The sequence below is a fragment of the Halichoeres trimaculatus genome, unplaced genomic scaffold, assembly GCF_033239565.1.
Source record: "Halichoeres trimaculatus isolate MK-OKI-2021-1 unplaced genomic scaffold, fHalTri1.1 fHalTri1_scaffold_7, whole genome shotgun sequence".
Taxonomy (NCBI): domain Eukaryota; kingdom Metazoa; phylum Chordata; class Actinopteri; order Labriformes; family Labridae; genus Halichoeres; species Halichoeres trimaculatus.
This window is the reverse complement of record NW_027437185.1, coordinates 8,251,703-8,274,647: the sequence shown is the minus strand read 5'-3', so window position 1 is coordinate 8,274,647 and position 22,945 is coordinate 8,251,703. Positions and strand designations below refer to the sequence as shown.

The 22,945-nt window shown below is 38.2% G+C and overlaps 1 pseudogene; it reads left to right on the top strand.

Moving 5' to 3' along the window:
- Positions 1-22,945, top strand: part of LOC141793898 (uncharacterized) — a 75,426-nt pseudogene that overhangs the window by 10,301 nt on the left and 42,180 nt on the right.

Sequence of the window (22,945 nt, the reverse complement as noted above, 5' to 3'; positions counted from 1 at the left end):
CAAAGAGAGGTGCTGCGGTCAGAGCGTGTTATTTCTTGTGATGTGTCATCTCCACTCTAACACCAAACAGTCTGGCTGCAGGCCTACAGGCCAGCCGTCCTCACACTGAGAATACAGACCACCTCCACAAGAGCAGAGGTCAGGTCAGGACTGCCAGCTCAGATCTCACTTTCTCACCTCAAGAGCTGCGGCGCCTCTGAAAGTACAGCCAGGGTAGATCTCTGCTCCCAGGTTCAACGTGGGATCCTCCGAACTCTGCTTTGGGTTGAGTGTCTCTTTGGTGGAAAATAGCCCTTCTGAAAACAGCTGTGATGAAAACAGAACATTGTTTCTTGAAGGAGCGATGGCAGAGGGCAGTTTCAGATCCTTCAGCAGAGGGAAAGAAACAGGCTTTAAAAATACTCTGAAACAACAATTTCACTGAAAAAACTCTCTGTGTGGAGAAAAAAACAAACTACAGCCAGAAACTGAGATTATCCCAGATCTATCTCAGCAAAAACAAATTTCAAAGTACAAAAGGTACCGTATTTGTGTCACTAAAACATGGGTTAAAGAGCATTGGGTTTAAGGTTCTATAACCATTCAATTTATCCCAAAGGAACAAAATCTACAAAGACTTTAACAAACATTTAGACCTACACAGAATAGAAATACAATACCATATTAAATACTTTATTTTTCCCAGAGGGGAAATTCAGGAGTCACAGCAGCAATCAAGAAAAAAAAAATAAGAAAGTGCATAGAAAGTGTAAAAAGGTCCATAACAATATAGATGATGACAGCTTGTTCATCATTGTCCAGTTCAGCCAGTCTCCACCTCCACAGGGTCCAGGACTGAGCTTCTTCAGCAGTCTGTTCAGTCTCTGTCTCCTGGATCCTGTCTGCTCACAGCAGGTGAAGCTCTTCCGACATGGCGTTGGCGTTAGCTCCATTATCCATGTCAGTGATTAGCATGATGCTACTCTTCCTTCTGGTATTCCCTCTGTTTACAAGCCAGCATAGTTAGCTTGTCCAACTTATTGGAGATAGATCTTACGTTCCCAATAACGATAGGTAGAAGGACAGGTCCATGTCGTCACTTCTTAGCTCACACCTGAGAACCAGCACGTCGTCCTCTCCTCCTTTTCCTCACCTTGTAGGAAACATCAGGCCTTGCACTATTTAGCATTGAAATGCTAAAGGCTGTTAACAGCTGATTTCACATGAAAACAATGCAGCCATGGTTACATGTAGGATCTCCAGACAAACACAGGAGCACAAATAGTAAAAATATCACTGAAGACAAAACCAGTCTGGTGTCCACAACCAACAAATGAGCCATACAAAGTGATGATCCACTCCAAATGCAAAGATGACAAAAAAAGGTGAAAATAGTTTTTACAAGGAACAGACAAAGAAGAGAGAGTAGCTGTAACAGGCATCAACAACCGACAGGGCGAAGCATAGCAACAGATACCTACATACATATATGAATACAGATACTTATGTACAGATGAGAGAATAAACACTGAAACAGTAACCACATTTTTCAGTTTCACCGATTTTGAACTGCTAAAACCTCATATAATCTCAGTGTCATAGTTCAGGTGGGGAAGCATGTCGTAATTTCACTGGTTACATTGACTGACCAAACATCTATTTCTGATTCTACTGCTTTTATCATCCATCAGCTACCAGAGTGTTTGTTGTTCAAGGTTTTTGATACAGTAAATAACTGAGTGTCAGGGGTCTGTGTATTATATTTATGTGGAATGAGACAGTGACACCATTTGACAGATTTCTGATGTAAAATTTCAGTTGAATTAAACTAAAAAATTAAATTAATTTTCTCCCACTTTCTTCACATTTGCTTAATGTATATATATATATATATATATATATATATATATATATATATATATATATATATATATATATATATATATATATATATATATATATATATATATATTCAGTTGTATTATTATACTGTTTATTATCATTATGACTTTATTTTATTTTTGTTTTATGTCATTGTTTCTCTCATTTTTCCTCTCCTAATGTTGTTCTTATATGTAATATTTATCGTGCTCACTGTCTTTGCTGCTGTTGTGATGACCTTGGTACTCCCCCACATTACTCGAACATGTATTCAACCCCCTGTGTGAAAACACATTTCTTGCACAGCTGAATAAAGGGAAAGTGACAATAGAAAGCATTTCTCTTCTCAGTCCTGTGGTGAGATATCCAGCTGCACATGTTTCCTCTGTGCAGATAAATACATAAGTAGCTGGCTCTCCTTAGAACCTCTAATAAAGCACAATGTGAGAAAACGTGGAACCACTTGGACTGACCTCTGCCATGTTTTATTTACTTTTATTTACTTAAACAGGAAAAGAGGATTATTTGTTTTTTGTTTTGGATGTTTAATGGCATTAAGATCTGAGAGGGTGAGGTGTCATGTGAGACATTTCACCACATCTTTAAGAGTCAGTGTTTATCTTCTTCTTCTTCTTTTTTTTTTTTTTAACCACATTAAACATTCACAGTAAGTGGTACAACTTTACGCCAGTCGACAGGTTGGAGGATTCACAGCCAAAACAAGAATAAGGAGATGCTCAAAAAATGGATTGGGAAGAGCGGAAACTCCTCCAAAAGGAAAAAAAATAATAATAAGATAAAAGAAAAAAGAAAATAAATCAAAAAGAAAAGAAAAGAAAATCTACATTTATTTCCAAACCAAACACACGTCTTGTTAGAGTCGCATCTTCACAACAGTGTGTGTCCCACTCCAGGCCAAAGGGTGTCACTGCAGTCCATTTAAAACAGATCCTCCTGACAGCACATTTGAAGCACCAGCAAGTTAGTGCTGAAGGCAAATTGAAAATTTTTTGATTAATCCCAGAAAATTAGACGACACAATTTATTTGGATAAAAAAGATAACAATAAAACATATATGTATATGAACAAAATATGTCAAAGAGAAACACAGAGAGATGTGTCTGTTTAGGGTTTTGAAAAACACTGATGCAGATGCCAGTGATCTATCATTTCTTAAGTAAGAAGAGGATGGGTGTGCCATGTTGTGAAAGGTTTCGGTAACACTTTACTTTAGAGGTCTGCAAATTTCATTACACTTAGGTAATAATCAGACTTTTTTTTTTTCTTATTTCTTTCAAATTACCCCAGAATTTCCTAAGAATTTGGTGAAAACCAGCACATAACTTCTGGCCAGATTCTGTTTTGCAGTGCGCCTGTACTCGCAGTGTCTATCACAATCAGATAAGGCCAATTTACAACCCCACTCTTGGTGAATATCACATCTGAAGCCTTCAGTTGTATAATGTAAAACATTATAGGCCTAATCATAAAGGTTTATCAATTTTCATGTGATCTCAATTATGCAAATCTACAAACTGAGTACTAAAGCACTTGGTGAAATTAAATAACAAATAGCCGACTATCAACTGCTTATTGGGAAATTAAATTAAACACTTGACATTTCAAAGGTAATTATCAGAGGAAACAATGAAGCTAACTTCTGTTTTCAAGAACTAAGCAGCTGTTTAACACTTGCTTCTCTGCAAATAGCAGAAACGACGGGATACTTCTAAAAACATTTTGTGGTGGGTTGTGATTTAATCTCAAATAAATTAGTTGCTTATCGTCACTTTCTTACCTTGCGATTTGGAGTAAATTTCAAAGAAACTGAAAAATAAAATAGTAAAACGGTAACCTGACCATTGTGACTTGCGACAATAAATTTAGACATTATTTTAAAGAAGCTATGTGCTAATTTTAAAGAAATAAGAAAAAAATTTGCCTTATTATTACCTAAGTGTGATGAAATTTGCGGACCTCTAAAGTAAAGTGTTACCAAAGTTTCATCTTCATGAGGAAGTATTGGGGATACGATGTTAGATTCAGACAGGACATCTGGAGATGGGGGAGACACTGAGGGTTCTGCTTATTACTGGTTTAAAAATATATTTTACGGGAAAGGGCAGACTGGTCACCAGCTTCTGTAGTTCATGTGTTGACAACATAACAATCAGATAATTTTTTTTTTTTTCTATTTTGTAATTATTTATTTACAACTTCTGATTTAAGCTGAATCAATTTGCTCTCAATAAATCTGACATGTATACAAAGTAATAAGCACATAGATTTGAAAAATTTACACTTTGCTGTTATTTCTTCTTCTTATTATAATTATTGTTATTATTATTATTATCATTATTATTATTATTATTATTATTATTATTATTATTATTATTATTATTATTGTTGTTGTTATTATTATTATTATTATTATTATTATTATTATTATTATTATTATTATTGTTATTATAATTATTATTATTATTATTATTATAATTATTATTATTATTATTATTATTATAATTATTATTATTATTATTATTATTATTATTATTATTATTATTATTATTATTATTATTATTATTATTATTTTTTTATTTTTTTTTTTATTATTGACAACATAAGTAACAGATCCCTTTATATAGTGGGTATCCATCATGAGAGGTAATCAAATATGGAATCAGCCAATCAGAATGACAAATGACATTTCATTTCCTGTCCACCTGAAAGGAAGTCATGACCCTTCTGCTATTAATCCCCATGAGTGTAATCCCCGTTATTTAGCAGATGAAAGAATATTCATCAGCATATTCTGCTGGTTTGTTATTTTCAACACCCACAAACGATCCATGAAAGGGACATGTCATGAAATAGGTTTAGGTGTGTGTGTCTCACATTATAGACGCAGGTTACAGTGATTAACTGTGATGTGTTGAGGGCGTCAAAGAATTCTAAACTGTTCCACTGAGTCCCTCACCCTCCAAATTCTGCGTGCTTGTAGGTGTGTGTGTGTCACTTTGTATCATATTAGAGTTTTATCCACATCCTGGCTGTGTGTCTATGAATCATAGAGCTCTCTGTGAGTTAGCGTGTGGAGAAAATCTGGATATGTGAGGGTTTGAATCTGAAATGTTTGCCGTGTGTCAGAGTGTGTGAAGCTCTCAGGATCAGAGCGATAAAAGGACTCGTCACATGAATACTGAGGTATACTTAAAGCCAGAGAGTGGGAGTTCAGAGGGAGCACACACACACACACACACACACACACACACACACACACACACACACACACACACACACACACACACACACACACAGACTTTCTGCTCAAAGACATCTTTACCTACAGCTCAGTGTAGAGCGATCCCTCTTCTTTCTCCTCCTCTCCTCCTCTTCACCCCCCTTTCCTCCATCATCAGCTCCTCTCGGCTGCTCTCTCTGCGTCTCTGCGTCTTTCGCTCTAAGTAGGTGCTGTGTTTAAGCTCTTGGATGCCACTTTATTTAATAGGAAGCCTTTCTGGAGACGCAACAGCCAATTGACTGGAAACGTGTGTGTGTGTGTGTGTGTGTGTGTGTGTGTGTGTGTGTGTGTGTGTGTGTGTGTGTGTGTGTGTGTGTGTGTGTGTGTGTGTGTGTGTGTGTGTGTGTGTGTGTGTGTGTGTGTGTGTGTGTGTGGTCTGGGTGCCAGCAGCCAGATTGTATTAATGGTATAAATGAATCACGCTCAGGAACCTTGGAGGGCGCGTTAGTGCAGCCGTGTTTCTGGAGGGAGGGATATTCCCTGAACCCTGGGCGACCTTGGGATGAATAAAACAGGAGCTCTGCTCTCAATCATCAACATGCAGCTCTGTACTGTACGTCTACCTGCTTTACAGCGCCACGAGCTGGCAGCGTTTAATTGGCTGTCAAAATACAGCAGCAAACGTTGGAGCAGGTTGTCACAACCGCGTGTTTAATGTTTTCTGATGTGAAAGGAGGAGGAAACCGAGTCAGCTCAGATTGAAATGAAGTGCAGGTTCAGGAGAAGATACATGGATACAGTTTGGTAAAATAGATATCTCACAGTCAGGCTGTCAGCTCTACAAAAGTAAAAGAAAATATTTAAATCAAACACTCTTCTTTCCAATCATTGAATTCAAAGAGGCTCCTCACTGGCTGCCACCATTTCAACTTAATAATTACACAAGTAACAATCATAACCTCACTGATACATCCAGTTTTATTTCTTTCTTTCAAGACTGCACTTTCAGAGCCACTGGTTAGAGATGATTTGTTCTTATTATTGAATTCAGTTTGTTGTTTGGTAAAGAAATGGCTGATCTTAACCGAATCAACTGAAACAGCCTCCAATGAAAGTATTTAAAACAAATTGTTTTTTTAAACTTGGCGTCACTTTAGTCAACCATGTCCCCTTTTTAATAAAAAAACAACATGACTCACATCCAACGCCTCAAATACACCAGATATGTCTGCAGTCTGACTCCATCATTCCTGGGTTAACAGAGGTTGTTAGTTCACACCAGCCGTGTGCTCAGTCTGACGAGCTGTGTGACTGACACACAGCTGGAGTCGTGAGATCAAGACGTTCCCACTCCATTGAATATCTCTTTATCCATTTTGGGCTGTAAAACCTCAAACTTGTTGACTCCTGGTCTGGCTCCACTCATGATGTCTGTTTAGTGTCGTAGTCAAGCTAAATACAAACTGATTTTGACACAGTTTGTTTTATTTTGAAAGTCACTGGGTGATTTTAGGTAGTTTCCGGTCACTACTTCCTGTCTGAGTCAATCTTCCTCTCGCTGACTTCATGCATCACAGCTCCGCATCATGGCTGTGTATTACCTGAGACATGACGGACCAGCCATGCAGACAGACTGAAACAGAACGGATACAGTGTAAGTTGACAGATTGACTCGAACCTATCTGGTCCATTGCCATGACGGCAGCGGAGACGCACTGCAGACACATCTAGTGTATGTCAGTCAAAACGAGTTGGAGGGATGCACAAATTGATCTGTTAAACTTTAACACTACAGAGTTTGGGTTTAAAATTTCTATTACAGTTTGAAAATGAACTGTTCTCCAAGATGGACTTGAGTATCTCTGCTTTTGAGTGCGAAACAAAGAAATACTTGAAATGACTTTCAGTATTTAAGATGCACTTTTTGTGCCTTTTTGTCATCCCAAAAGTGTCTGGCATGTTTTCAGGCTTTGTGGCAAATATTTTGTCACAATGAAGTTTCTTAAGGCAAGAAAGCAAAAGACAGTTCAAACAAAAGCCAAATTCAAAGAAGTCTTTGTGCAGATCAGTTTTCTTAAAACATCTCTGTTTGGAGAGGCACTTTGTTAGTCATCTGTAAAACTTGTGACAGACTCTGTCTTATTGTTCATTGCTCCAGGAAAACGGTTTCATTGTCTTACATCGTCATTCCTAAGGCTCCCGAGACCACCTCACTGATTATCTGAAATATAAAAATCCAATATATTTATTTTTTCAACAATTTTAAGAAAATTGCACCATCTCTATCTGTAAAAGTGTTGTTTGAAATGAAAATTGTTAGTAATCACACATTTTTAAATTTTCCATCCAAATAATTTAAAATGTCACTTCTTTGCTAGAGGTTGTTGAATAAGTTGTGCTCGTATGTGCATCTGATGGTCAAAAAAAAAAAAGAAAGAAAGACTGAAGTACATGAGTAAAATTTTACTTTTGAAATCTTTTCATTTTAATTAAACAAAAATAGAAAATTACTGCAACAATACAAATTCCTGCCTCTAGACTGTTATCTGTTCGTATTTTCCTCCATCCTGAACTGATGCTAATTTACAAGTAAAATGTGTCCAGAGGAATTATTTCCATTTCATGATTTGATTCATGATGTTTTTGCAATAAGATGTTTATTCACCTTAACCATTTTGATTCATTAAACCACTCCACGGCTTAGTTTTGGTGACATTTGAAATTACTGAAAACGATTAACGTGAGCGGAAACACTTTGAGATGCACTGTAGGAGGAAAACAGAAAAAAAAGAGTTCTTTAGAGAGTCAGTGGTGAGGAAAACAGCACCCTGATGGCTGAGAGAGGAGCTGCTGGAAAGGTCACATACACACAAACACACACATGCACAAACAGACACACACACTCACACTCATCAACAAACACATAAATGCTCACACATGGAACAGAGGCCAGTGCTTTCACCCATACATGTCTGAACACTCTGAGGCTCAGACTCTTTCTCTTTCACACACACACACACGCACACACACACACACAAAGGTCAGTGTTTCTGTGATGTGGTAAAGCTGGAGCCCCCCATCCCTGGGTTAAAGGTATCTGACAGAGTTTCTAGTGTGTGAAGAACAGAGTGTTTTATCCACTTATTGAACAAACTGCCAATGGCCCACAGGAAAAAAAAAAAAAAAAAGTGTTGAATTTTGAATGAAGAGGATTTATTTTCTACTAATTATCCCTCAGAGAATATCCTGCAGTGAAATGTTTCATCACCTCATTGTTTCTAATGCCTGACTCTGATTCAAAGTTCAGAGCAGAGATGAATCTTTGTTAAAGCAGCTCAGGTTTTTCTTCGTCCTTGAATTATTGCGTCTGTGTCATCTGACCTTAGAGTACACTCTGATTGGCTGTTAAGTTTGTACAAGCAGAAAACATTAAGAGTTGCATAAAGTGAAGGTCTGATGTCAGGTGATTAATGGAGTTTGTAATCTGCACACTGTGAGCTTTTAGCTAACGTCACTGTCCAGGGTGCTGAAACCGGAGCTGTCCATGGTCCTTTGTTCAGCTCACAGCTGATTATCATGAGTAAGATCCAGAGAGATTTGTTTTCTGTTTGAATAAAGAAACAGTAACTTGTGTTTGTTTATATTGGCGGTAGTCTTTTGTCCTTTATTTGAGTTTTTGCTGAGCTTTAAACTAAAATATCTTGCTCATGCTCAACCTCTAACCCCTCTTCCTGCATGTGTTCAAAACTCTCAGCTAAATTTATCTCATTGTTTCCTCAAGCTCTGCTTCCTTTCACCAAACACCCTTCTGTCTGAGCTCATTGCTGGCTGCACTGACCAAGATTTATACAATGAATACTTGATTCACCGACAACTGGGGCACACTTTGATACAACAACATGACCTCTGATAAAAACTAAATCCACTCTATTTAAAAAGGCAAATTTAGGAAAAGATAAAGTAGGTTGAAATCCAGACCAGTTGAGAGTATGTTAGTTTCAAACCTGTGTATTTAACATTAAACCCCAACAGTGTTTTGATTGTAACATTTATGATCTCTTACTCATAAATTTCTGGTTAACAAATAATTTTCTGAAAAAAAAAAGTCACAGTGAGGTTTTGTTGAAAGGGGTTACAATGCTAAGGCCACAGACTGATCAGGACCTAAATAACACAAATGTCCCGTCCACATGTATGTAAAAACATACATTTTTGCAGTCTTTTGGTCATCAGTCTGCACTTGTGCACTAAAAATGTTTCTGAATAAGTCATGTGAGGCATGTCTGTAGTCATGTGGGCAGACAATTGCATTTCAGCTTCACACTGCAGAACAACACAATTTATTTATTTATTTATTTATTTATCTATTTATTGTCAAAGCACTCATTTTTGTTTTAACTCACTTCTCTTAGCACAAGAACAGCCGTAAAGTAATAAAGAACTTTTTTTTTTTAAATCTTTTTTTATTTTATTTAATGTTTAATGTTTAAATATTTTTTATTTTTTATTTTTTATTTTTCTGGGCAATATTTTTTTCAAAATTTAAATAAATAAAAAAGGGTCACTGACTCTTCCTTAAAGTGCATAAATTGAAATGTGCAACTGATTTTATGAGCATTATTCACAACATTGTAATTGTTATTATTAGTATTGGCTTAGTGTATTATTATTATTATCATTTTTATTATTATTATTATTATTATTATTATTATTACTATTATTATTATTATGGTAGTTTTTTTTTTTTTCTTCTGGCTTTTCATGCCTGTGATTGGAGAGGATAAGGCAGTGGATAGAGCAGTAGTCACAGACTGAATAAAACATGGACATAGTCTCCCCGATGTCACCCATCTGTTCCTGAAATGTAAAATGAAGCACGTCGGCTATAGCAGCTAAACTGGTAGTGGCAAAGGCTTCATGTACAGCTAAAGGGTGTCTGTCGGTCAAATTACCCTGAGCTGTGCCTCTGATTGGGCGAGCTCATGATCTTAATATCCTCTGAATGGTCGAGTTAAATAAAAAAAATAAATAAATTATATATATATATATATATATATATATATATATATATATATATATATATATATATATATATACCCCCTGTACAGTGTTTGCAGATAGTACAATTAGCATTCAGTCTGGAGAAGTTTTTTGAACCAGGCTGTAAATAAGTTAATTTCTGCTTTGAAAACTGCTTTTTTGGCTTGGTGTGTGTGTATGTGACTTCAGGTACTTCCGGAGCCAGCCTCAGGCCGACACTTGAGAAACAGCAGATTTTGGCACTTCTGCATCGTCTCATATTTTTAGACCGGAGGTTGCCACTTGGCAGTAACAAGGCGAAACTGGGGAACAACATGTGGAAAGCAGGCCACAGGCCAGACCTGAACTAAGGCCCCTCATAGGGCGCGACCTAGATTACATGTGGACGAAGCCCTTGTCTCAGTGATATCAACCACTGTTTCTGAAGGGAAGTCTATCTGAAAATATGAACTTAACTTAACTTTTAACCAACTGATCCACAGTCAAAGAGGTGGAGCTGACGCAAGCTTTCAGCCTCCTGCAAAACCACCACCTTCAGAATCTCAGCCAGGCCCTTGTGCTACAAATCTTTAACTCTCTGTCCCATGTTTGTGAGTTTATAAATTAGCTTCACATGTGGAATATTTTAATATTTTGTGGCTGTGAATGGGTTTACTTGTGCTTTAAAAACACGTTTTTTGACACAGGACCTGACAGAGTTTTCCTGGTCTCTGCTGCCAGTCTCAAGTGGATAAATGAGGAACAGCTGTATTTACACTTTGCTTTGTTTGCAACATAGAAAGTTGCCTTTTGGTTTATTATAATTTTATGTTTGAAATAGTAAACTGTAAATGGACTGCACTTATACAACGCTGTTATAGTATCCTGAGCACTCAGAGCACTTTTACACTTCATGTCACATTTCCACACATACTATAGTGGTGGCAGAGGGGGCTATGCAGAGAGCCCTTTGCTAATGATTTAATCATAAATACACACTCTCTGCCTTCAGGGGAAATGCGTTAAGGACACTTTAACGTATGGAAGCCATGGATTGAGGTAGAGAACCTCTGGTCTGAAAGATGACCGCATCCACTGAGCCACATCTATCCTTTTTAACCATTTGTAGATCAGAGTTTTAACAGTGTTTTCAGTGAGGATATGTCATACACTTTTTTGCCTTAAATCATATAGACTCCTTATTTTTGGTGTGTTTCCTTTTTCTTTTTTCTTTTTTTTTCTTGAGTGCCCACATGGGCTCCCAACATGACTGTTTGAAAAGCTTTAGCATCTATATGGGACCCAGACATTTTGTGATGACAATGGCGTTTACTGACAAACACGTGGTCCTGCTCAGACATTTTCAAGTAAGTCTTAGTATGTATTAGATAAAGTACAATTTCAGCTTTGTCTTCTTCATTGTTTTTGTTGTTGTTGTTGTTTTTTGTTTGTTTGTTTTTTTCTTTTCTTTTTTTTGCGGATGAACAGCTCTGCATGTTCTTTAAAAATGCTGTAAGGACCTTCTATAAAAGCTAGCATTAACAATAGCGATTAGCGATTAGTGATTATTGATAATAATAATAATAATAATAATAATAATAATAATAATAATAATAATAATAATAATAATAATAAAGGAGTGGTCTACCTTTTAATTTATCCTTGGTTATGGTGATGTGTTGTACAGAACAGAAAGCTGTGGGAAAAGAAAGGTTTAAGGTATTCTTAAATTCTTTTATTGATTTCTATTTTGCCTGTAGCAGTCTTACTGTAAATTGCCAAATGTGGATGGCATAAAAGTTTTAAATTCTTAGTTAAAAAAATCATGAATTGTAGGCAAAAGTATAAATATAAGACTTCAGCAAACAGACATGAGAGAAAATGTAACAACTCAAAGCAAACCACACAAAACCAACACTACTGAGGATTAACAAAAAAACAGTCTGTGTTAACTGAATACAATAAACCAAAAACAAGAACTAAACTCTGAATCATAACCTTGTGGAAACACTCAAGTGACACTCATCTCTGAAAGAAATCAAGCACACAGAGCTGAAGTACCGCCAGCTCTGGCTGCTTTTCTCTTTAGCTAAAATACTCGATATCTGCTCAAAAGCCTGTTTAAAAGAGGCCCAGAGCTGTTCCTTTAGGAGGTGCTAACAACAGAAGTATGGCATGAAATACAGCGTACATAATGGAGGGGAGTGAGAGTCAGAGAAGAAACAGAGACAAGGATAAAATCTGAAAATATCATGAGATATAAATACTGGAAAACTAATCAGAAAGGAAAAAAGTTACTGATACAACCAGACCTAAAGACATGAAAGTAAAGGCAATGAAAGAAAAAACAAGTGGGATGAGAAATGCATCCATCCATCCATCCATCCATCCGCCCGTTCCTCATCTTTCCCCACTCAGCTCGTTCAGAGTGAGAAGGCTGGAGCTTATCCCAGCATCTAGTTTTGAGTTGAATTCATGTATATTTGATTAAAAAAAAAAAAAAAAAAAAAAAAAACAAGGAATGCATGAGCTTCTTAAAAAATAGTCTGAAAAGTGTTTTATCCTGTAACTTGTCTTTTTTCAGCTCAGAGACCATGAATCAGTTCAGTACAAATTAAACTGAGTCTCTTCTCACACAGGCTGCTTTGTTGCTTTGTATCTAAAAAATGATTTACACGTTTTATTATCTTCTAACCTCTCCTGTTAAGATTAAAAAAAGCAGTGATGCACCTTTGTGCTTGGTGTCTTTTAATCTCATCCTGACAATTGGCTTGTGCCAGATCCGTCTCTTGATGACTATAGCGCTGAAACAGATTGGAACAAAGTGTGAAGCCTGTGTGTGTTTAACTAAATACTTCAGGCCCAGCAGGGGGAAAAATCACCCTGAAAGGAGAAAAAAGATAAATTGAAGTCAGTCCAAAATTACTGCAGAGATCTCACATCTGAAAATTACCACAGGGAGTTTCTGTCGGGTGATTGCTGAGTGTTTTTACTTCATGTGTGCATGTGTGTGTCCAATTCACCCTTTCTTCTGTGAATGTACGTGTGTGTGTTTCATTTCTCTGAGGTCATCTCTCCGTGTCACCAGTCTCCAGACATCAGAGCGCTGTAATTGTGTGTGTAAGTGTGTGCTTCTTCATGTGTGTGTTCTCGTGTGTGTTTCAGTCAGAGCTTAATTGAATAGGAGGGAAAAGTCAGGGTGTTCCCTGATGGTGCAGACTCTAAATGTGTCCTCACTGGAGGGGAACCGAGGGGAAATGGAGCTCAGAGACACCAAGGGAGAAGAGAAAGGAAAGAGGACGAGATGACGATAAATCTGACATTCCTCAGAGAGACTGAAAAGAGAGACTGACAGAGAAAGACGGCGTAGCTAAATGTGGGCTCCCCAATGAGACGCAGCGAGTTTTAGAGGAAGGAAAACGGGAGCAATGAAAGAGAAAGACTTGGTCTAAATGTGTCTCTCCAGCCAGAGAGCTCAGAGACCAGGGAGCTGTCCTTGGTCCTGAATAAGCCTCTGGCAGAGAACCAAGTCAAGCAGTTAGCATTGAGCACATCGAGCAGGGGTGAGGGCTCAGACACTCCCGCTCTGTCACTGTCTCCCTCCACATCTGTCTCCATCGCTTTTTCTAAAACCCTTCGTCACCCGACCCGTGTTTTCATTTTCACCTCTCTACAGCAGTTTGTGCAGAAAACACAACACAGCTCACACACAAAAAGAAAAAGCTCTCTATCTGGGTTGATCCACGATGTTTTGACACTTTTGAGTTTCATTGAGAAATGTATGATAATCTTGAAATTTGAAGGAGAAAAAGCAGTTTTGTTCTTTACTTTTTGGAGCATCGGTCTCGACCTTGAAGGAGAAAACGTCCAAACACGAGCTCCTCTGACTCAGAGCAGCTTCAAACACATCCTGCAGAAGATGGAAATGTTACGTTGTCATGGAGATGTTTTTTTTTTTTTTTCTCCAACAACTTTTTAGACAGTTTTACTCTTAAAGACAATTTTCCAAGGTAAGACATGAAACAGGAGACTTCCATCGGACTTTTGGTGCAATCCCATCATCTGGTGGTGTAAGGTCGTCATAAACTCAGTCTGAGCTGGCTCCTGTTAACGCTCGGGGCTGTGTGTGTGGTCAACAGCCGACAGATGTGCAGAAAACCAGGTGTGGTGAACGTGAAACAGTCAGTGCAGTGTTTGATACACACTGTAGTCAGCTCTACTGGATAGGGAGGGCCTATGTCCTAAAACTAGGGATGCACGATATTATCGGCACAATATCGGTATCGGCTGATAAAAGCTTAAAAACACGTTTATCGGTATCGGCAGATATGAAAATTTTTGCCGATAGTCACAGCCGATAAGGTGCTGTTCAATTAGGATTATTATTATTTTCCATCTGAAAAATAAGCTCCTTAAATAAAATGTAGCACTTCATTTATTTGCACTGCAGAGCTCTGTGTCTGTCACCAGGTTGTTACAGTAGCTCTAAAATAATCAAATGCAACTTGGTTATGTTTAAAAATGCATTGTACATTTAAAGTTCATGTGATCTAAAGAAATTATTTTTCTGTATTTCAATACTGAATGTCTTGAGTTTGAAAAAATACTACATTTCTTATTTATGGTTAAATCAAATGTTGTTTGTCTTGTTTTATGTGTGTTTCTTAAACAAATAAGACCGTCACAATAGGAGTAACATGTGAATTCCAGTACAGGATTGACTTAGCTTTATTTACAGTGGAAGAAAACAAACTTGTGTTTATCGGTATCGGTATCAGTATCGGCCAAAAGGGGTCTAATATATCGGCATATCGGATATCGGCAAAAATCCAATATCGTGCACCCCTACCTAAAACGTTAACCCAGCTCAGGTGAGCCCCAAAACCAATCCACCAACACAATCCTCCAACATGAGTCCAAACACTGTGAGGAGTCCTGATAAGTCCGAAGTTAAAATGTAACTTTCCTTAAGTCATACCTGTCATCAGTGGAGTAAATGAGCAAATTAACAAAAGGCCAAAAATCTGAACTCTTCAACTGAATAAAAATGTTGGATCTCTCTCTGAAGCCCTCTCACTATTATTTTATTCTGTGCCTAAAATAGTTCAGACTGCCCTCAGGATCAACCAGACTGCAGTTAGGAAAGCCAGATAACTAATGCAGGACCATGTTTCTAATGGAATAAAGCAAAATCAGGATGTCTGAAAAAAAAAAGGTAGAAAAAAAAAAAAGGACAGGACAGGAACAGTTTTCTTAGGGAGAGAACTTTACCCAGACAGAACAGTTAACAGTAGCTGAGATTTAAAGAGGGGGTATCAGGCTTTCCCATATTTGCCTGCTCTTAAAAAAGCATAAAATCTTCATTAGACTTTCTGAAATGATGTGGCCATCACAGAAGGACCTCTTAACAGGTTCATGATACATTGAAGGAACGGGCCTCAAACACCAAGGTTTGACTTGGCATGCCTTCAGAGGCACTGGCCAATCAGAGGGATGGGGTTTGTGGAGCAGGGAGCCTTAAAGAGACAGTAGCTAAAACCATGTGTTTCAGACAGAGACTGATTTTAGGGTTTTTCTAAAATACCAATGAGAGACAAAAATTACTTGATAAAGCTACAACAGAGGAAACCAGAGGGGCATTAAAGCATAAAAGGAAGCACTTTATACTTTTTTTTTTTATTATTTATTTATTTTTTTTTAAGTAAAACAGTCAGGTTCTTGGTTCATTTTGCATTTTTCAAACATTTTTGGTACCTATGACAAAACATCATCAATCCTAGACCCCTCTTCAGGGTATGACAAGACCCCCTCTGCTCAGCATCCCTACCTGTGTTCTTTAACCCATAACCACCTACTAACCATAAATCATGAGGAGTATGATCTAGACTCAGGTAACAGGGACTCCAGGACTCTTTTAGTAAGCCAGACTTGACTTAGATTTGACTGAGGACTCAGGATTGAACACAACAAGACACCTGCTGTTAGACCATGTTTTTAGCAGTCAGCCTACCCAGTTATACCATAGTCAACAGCCTTTGAGTCAACTTTAGATGAAAGGATGATTTTAAAAAAAAGACAAAAAGGTAAATTTTCTTTACTATAAATATTTGGTTTGAACCTGTTTTCAGCAGAGGATTCATGTTGCTCCATGAAGTGATTCTTTTACTTTTCTGTAGCTTATTGTTGTGTTATACTTATTTGCTGCTATGGTCTTCATCCAATTCTTCTTTTATTCCAATCTCACCTCTTTCACTTTACAGTAACCTTTAGCACAGCAGCTGCACTTCCCTGAGCAGCTTATGTGAACATAAGAAAAGTGTTCAGGGTGAAAAAGGTCCTGACCGTTCAGTATTCAGGTACATAGAACATAATAACTCTGGTTCAGCAGAGGATTTATCCTGTTCTTCTGACTGTCTCTGTAAATGAACCATAGTCATAAACATCAGCGTGGTTTGGTTGTTACATACGAAGGCAGCGAGCTGAAGCTGCTCTGTTCACTAAGAGAACTTAAAGAGTGTTTTGGGAATCGGTGAGGAATCAGAGGATGACGAGGACGTCCTTCGCTCTGCTTCAGAGTGTTTTGATGTCTCACATCATGTTGTTAAAAATGCCACCCTCCAACCAGAGTGGGCCCTAATTAGGATTCAGACGAGTGTTTGTGGCTCTTGGCTGCTAAATGGACCCAGGAGATGTGAGGAGATGATGGCGGCTGGCTGAGTTAGTCTGTGTTGACAGAGCAGCAGACAGAGGAGAGCAGGGGGAGGGAAAAAGGACAAGAGGAGAAGAGGAGAGGAGAGGGGAGGAGGTGAGAGGAACAGTAATGCTTGTGATGGGCCTGATCCAACATGTTTATTCGGACCACACAGCTTTCTCTGTGTGCATGAATCCACATTTTTCTTCTGTTGTGTTTCTGAATTAAAATAAAAGCTTGAACTTGAACATATGTCAGACTCTGCTGTTAAAAATGAAGCAGCGCTGTAACAAATAAAGAGAATTTCAAGCTTCGACTTTGTCTCCCTGACTGTCTGCCTCTGTCACATCTCCCTCTGATCCAGCTGTCTCCTCCACTGTCCGTCCATCCATCAACCCGGGGTGAGTGATGGGAAAATAAAATGCTCAGGAATAACCTCAGAGAGGAAAAAGGACAGCTGGCAGAAAAAAGACAGAGCCTGGCTCGAGTGTTTCCTGGAATAGCCGCTGTCGCTCCGGCCAAAGCTGTGGCCATTTTTCAGCGCTCGTATTTTAGCGCCATTCAGATGAGCCAACCTTGCCAATATTTAAGCAATCATATTAACCTTGCCAGCCACGTCTCGTATTTATATTAGCGCCCCCCAAGCCAATATTTCAGCGTTATATCACTCAGGTTGCATCTGTTCAGTGTCCCAACATTTGAAAGCCTCTCTGCCCTCCCCCTCAAACCTCTTCACGCTCCCTGTGCCGGCCAAAGAGGAACCATTTTTATGACCAGGAACAGTAAATTAGCTGGAGTAGCTTTCCATTCATTTAGAGAGCGTCAGGTAGATCAGTGGGACAGGAGTGAGAGCTGGGCATTCATTAAAAGACAAAGGAAATTTAAAAAAAACTCAAAAGACTCATTCAGCAACAAAAAAAAGCCTTCTAGTCTGAGATCTTTCAGCTCTGAAATAATGAAACATTGAGATGAATTAAGTACAGTGTATTTCGAAACCCGCTTTCCTCCCTCGGTGATTAAACAGTCATGGTTTGAAACCTCAACAAGAAAAAACATGGCAGGTTAGCGTCACTTCTTCACTGACAATAGCACAGTTTCTTCTGTTCCAGACTCAAGCAGGCACAGAGGACCAAGTCTGAGTCTGAGTCTGAGCTCAAAGCCTTTCATTGTTTCCACGACAAAGCCACAGCAGAGCTCAGCTCACATTTCACTGGCTCCACTTCTGGAAAGATTCTTGGTTTTCATGTGCTAATTTCAGAGGAAATATCCCAGCAGAATTTAATTTGATCCTCTCCTTCATAGTTTTGTAACACATAAAGAAGCAGTCATTCGTGAGACTGTAGCTTGGAGGTGGAGATCAAGAGAAATGCTTTTGGTAATTAGCAGAATTATTATAGAGAGTGGGAAATTTTCTCAGCAGGTAGGCCCAAAATGTTGATGTCAAAATATTGATGCCCAGCTGCAGCCAAGAGCACATAAAGTCACTTTGTTGAGCTGACTGGTGTAATTTCAGCAGAGACCAGGGCTTTGGAGTCCTCTACAGCCAGAGTCTAAGGATGATTGAGATCCTATGTTAGGCTGTGTTAATCTTACCACACACTCATACTTTGATTCAGTCATACCTGGATGGGATGGGGAAATCATCTTGAGGATTACATCCCACATTTTAACAAACACACTTATCAGCTCATCTTGCTTTGGGTTCCTACAACTGTTGCTTCAAGGTTTTGTTTTTCAGTAAAGTGAACAGTTCAGTCTATTTGGAAAAAAACAAAAAACAAAAACAAAAAAAAACACAGAACATTCCTGTATTCACATTGATTTTTTCTGGCACATTTCGTACATATATATATATATATATATATATATATATATATATATATATATATATATATATATATATATATATATATATATATATATATATATATATATATATATATATATATGTATTAGTGCACATGCTTTTTTTTTGTAAATGTCTGTTGCCGACCGCGGTGGAACCGGAAGTGAAATTGGCGGAAAAACACGATGAGTAACCAAAACAAGCATGGAGAAGAGGGGCAACACCACGGAACTTAAAGGCACTCGCCGCTTAGTGTATCAGTCCGCACGCGGCGTGCCGCACATAAACAAATGCAGGTAGTGTGCCAGGACGAAGACACACGATGAGAACTAGAGCCTTATTTAGCGGTGTTTTTGTGTGAAAGTAACGCGGTGAAAATTCTCTAAATAAAGCTTGAATGCAGACTGATAGAGTTTTTTGGTGGGAGTCCATTTATTTGTGTTTTTGGTCGAGTAAAATATGGCCCTATCTGAGTGCAGAGGAAACCGTTGGAGGAGCAGGGAGGGAGCGCCCTGGGCTTCTGCTGCACAAAATCACTGCTGTAGCGGTAATTTCTGCCCTAAACCTTGAGATAGGACCCAACTTGTTCCACCCCGGAGGATCACTTTAATGCCCTGACAGTGGCAATAAGCTTTAATTTTGTATTTACATTTTGTAAATTTGATTTGCACTAAATAAATGATTAAACTATAACTGTATAACAAGTGCTGATTTAGAGTTTGCATGACAGATGTTATCGCACTTTCACAATGTGATTAATTATGATTAATCAGGGAAATCATGCGATTAATTACAATTAAAAGTTTTAATCGTTGCCCAGCCCTAATATACATATATATATATATATATATATATATATATATATATATATATATATATATATATATATAGTGCAATTATCACAACGTGCAATTCCTCTTCAAAAACGTATTATATAATATATAGCTTTTGCCTTTCTTGTATTATTAATCAGTGATCATTCTATATTTGTTTATTGACTTTGTATGCATTTCTTGTCAGCGAATTGTTCTGCATGTTGTCTAGGTTACACCTATTTCACTCAGTTTCAATAAATTCTTTTTGTGATTTAGTTTGTGCTTTACACCTGTATATTTGCCGCTGTCATTCTGTAAATGATTCCCTTGTGGCACAAATGAAGAGTTATCTCATCTCATCTTATCTTAGTAATCTTTTGTTGGAAACTGTAAATTGAATTTCTCAGTCAGAGGGTGCATTCTTGGGGAAGAACTGAGTGATATATGTCTATGGCTGCATGAGTTTTACAGAAATGAGCAAAGGATAGGAATGCTTGGTCAAATACTGCCACAGTCCTGGAGACTGATATGGGAGAGATCGGGTTTAACGATCAGTGAAGAAAATAAAAAGGCTGTACCATGTCATGATCGGTAACTACCCTGTGCAAAACTTACAAGTTTCCCCTGAGGTCCGTGTTTCTATCCCATTCTTGCAAGTAGTTAGTAAAACTGTTACCAGCATCAACATCTATCATCTTTATCAGTGACTTTGACTCAAGACAGAGTATGCAAACTCAAGAACAGCAATTTAAACAATTCAAAACTTTGCAGGGTAGCTTCCTCATTATACTAGGTTATAACTTTGCTAAGAAAACAATTCATCAGTAACAAGTTGCATGCATTATCATGTCTGTCCAGCATTCGTCCATGTTTCAAGATGCATGTTTTGACCAGAACTGGGCAATTAGAAACCTCTGGTGTTAAAATATGATGTCAAGCAAAGCTCAAGACTGCATCTTTTTTAAGGTTCCACTTTGAGTTGGCGTAAACCACATATGGACCCACCTTTTACCCTATCCCAACTCAAAGAAAGCTTGAAGTAATTCAGCAGGGGCTGTCAATCCATTCAAATATTTAATCACAATCAGTCCTATGATCGTTCATAATTAACTGGCGAATAATCTCATATTGATTGCACAGTTTTTATTTTATATCTCTTCCAAATGTACCTTGAAATGATAATTTTCAAGTTTGTATTCTTTACAGCCTGTTTTTTTTGTTTGTTTTTGTTGTTGTTGTTGTTTTTTTTAAGCAGCTTTCCACAAACTGATAGAGCTCATGCATCACAACAACAGACGCATTGTCTAACAAGTACTTTTGGTTATTCCCTCGATTTGTAACACTAAAAAACGCAAGAAAGCGTACATGTTAATTTGTTACTGTTGTGGCTGTTTTGGCAACCCTAACTTCAGCATTTACGATGTGGCCTAATGGGCTTCATAAATCTGTATCAGTACAAATGGGCCGGGTCATGAAGTCCACGTCCTTATATCATGAAGCCTGTGGTATGAAGGCATACGTCACTCTATTTCCAGACATTATCAAAGAGACATTTTCACTGTCCTCTTTCTTTATCAGTTGTTCAGAATGCTCCACAGTTTCTTGGGGAGGATACCCTGAGCATGTAGTGCTCCCCAAAATAAATGTACTGTTAATTGTTCAATGATGACATGAACATGCAAGGTCTTGTGCTTTCTAAAGACTTAAATAAGCTGCTTACCAGTGAGGCCATAACCTGTTGTTGCAAAGTGTTTGTTGCAGCAGTCTTTAGTATAAGCTCCTTTCTTCCTGTAAAGACACAAGTTAAATTTTTTTGTGAAAAGAAGTAAAATGTTTGGGGTGTTGGGTAATTATATACAGGTCAGTGACATCCCTGTGTTCACATTGATTTTTTTCTGGTACATTTGACTCCAACCTCATGGTGAGGCTGTCTGTCTCTGATCTCTAACAATGTATGGCTTCAGAGGCTGCTGTTTAAAGATCATCCTTCTCTTTACGGATCATTCAAACATAGAAAAAGACAATGGCTGTGGTGCTGGGTGGATTTTCCCCTGTAATGAGCATTCTGCAGAGTCTGTAACCTGCTGGAGAGACCAGACATCATTTATACCCAGGGCAAACAAGCCACACAGGCTCGCCTGCCAAAAGCACCATCCATTTAATAGAGACAAGTCAGAGAGGGCAGGCAGCATGCTGCCACACAGCCAGCACTGCAGAGCACAGCGAGCAGACAGGGGAGTGGGTTGATGAAGTCTGTGGGTTTGAGATGGTTATTTGTCAGGGGATAACTGGTGGATGTGTATAGGTTTTAAGGTGATAAAATCAGCTGGTTACTTCAGAACCTCTACACACCCCATCATTAAAAACACCGTGTGTTTGCCTCATCATGAAACTAATCCTTATAATAAAAATGACCTAATCTGCTCTGCTAATCACTGGACTTCAGCTCTTTGAAATGGTTGGACTGGGCAAATCTCAGGTGTAATCGTGAAGGGCATCGCATGCTCAGCAAACATTCCCCACAAAATAAAAGCTTTAAAAAGCACAATCTGTTTGGTGGTGTGATACTCGGGTGAAACTCATTTCCTCAGTGTTGGCCCTCAGTGTTTCGGTTTGGCACTCGGCCAAGCAGTCCACTGGGATAACAAGGTGAATGGCTCGGCCTGCTGACTACTCTTAGTTCCTTATTTCCTTTATTTCCCAGATTGTTTCACTCATATCCATGGGGGGGGTCAGGGTTCTGGTCAAGCCTAGCGCCTGCCAATCTTTTCATAGCATCAGCTCACTCCCTGCAAGCAAAACAAAAATTCTGCAGCTCTAGATATTGATTAGAAATGCAGCATATCTCCTTCTACAGAGGAAAGGGTCCATAGAAAAACAAGTTAACACTGATTACAGGCCTCACATTCATTACCTCGAGAAAACAAAGATGATTGAAAGTCAAAGGGTTACAGGAGTTAAACTGTCATTAGCCTCATTTTCACTGAAGAGAGTTGAGAGATGCATATTTAAAATAAAGTAGGTCACCATTTAAAACCATCACTGCATGTAAAGCCTGAGTGGTTTGCTCGGTGTTCACTTTTGACAAAGACGAGCAGAGATTCTCCCTCTTTATAGAGGAGTTTTAAAAAGCGTGATAGGACTGTCAAGGCTAAGTGGATAGCATGTTAGCTTTTGACTTTAGAACCATTAACTTTGATTAACACAAGCACATTCTGTGATATGACCTTCAGCCTGTCTTATAGGAAGTCAGGAAGTGATACAGTCATAATGTTTAGGGTGGCAAGTACAAACAAGCTTCCTCTAATGGACATGGATTAGAACATATTACTTGGAAAAAAAAGTCCTTTGGGTGTCAAGTTTTGTGCCAGAGCTCTGCCAGATAGAAGATATTTAAGTTTATTTTCCATGTGGATTGATTTACCACCAGAACATCGAGGCTGAAGTATCACTTCTTGGCCAGGCATTGAGC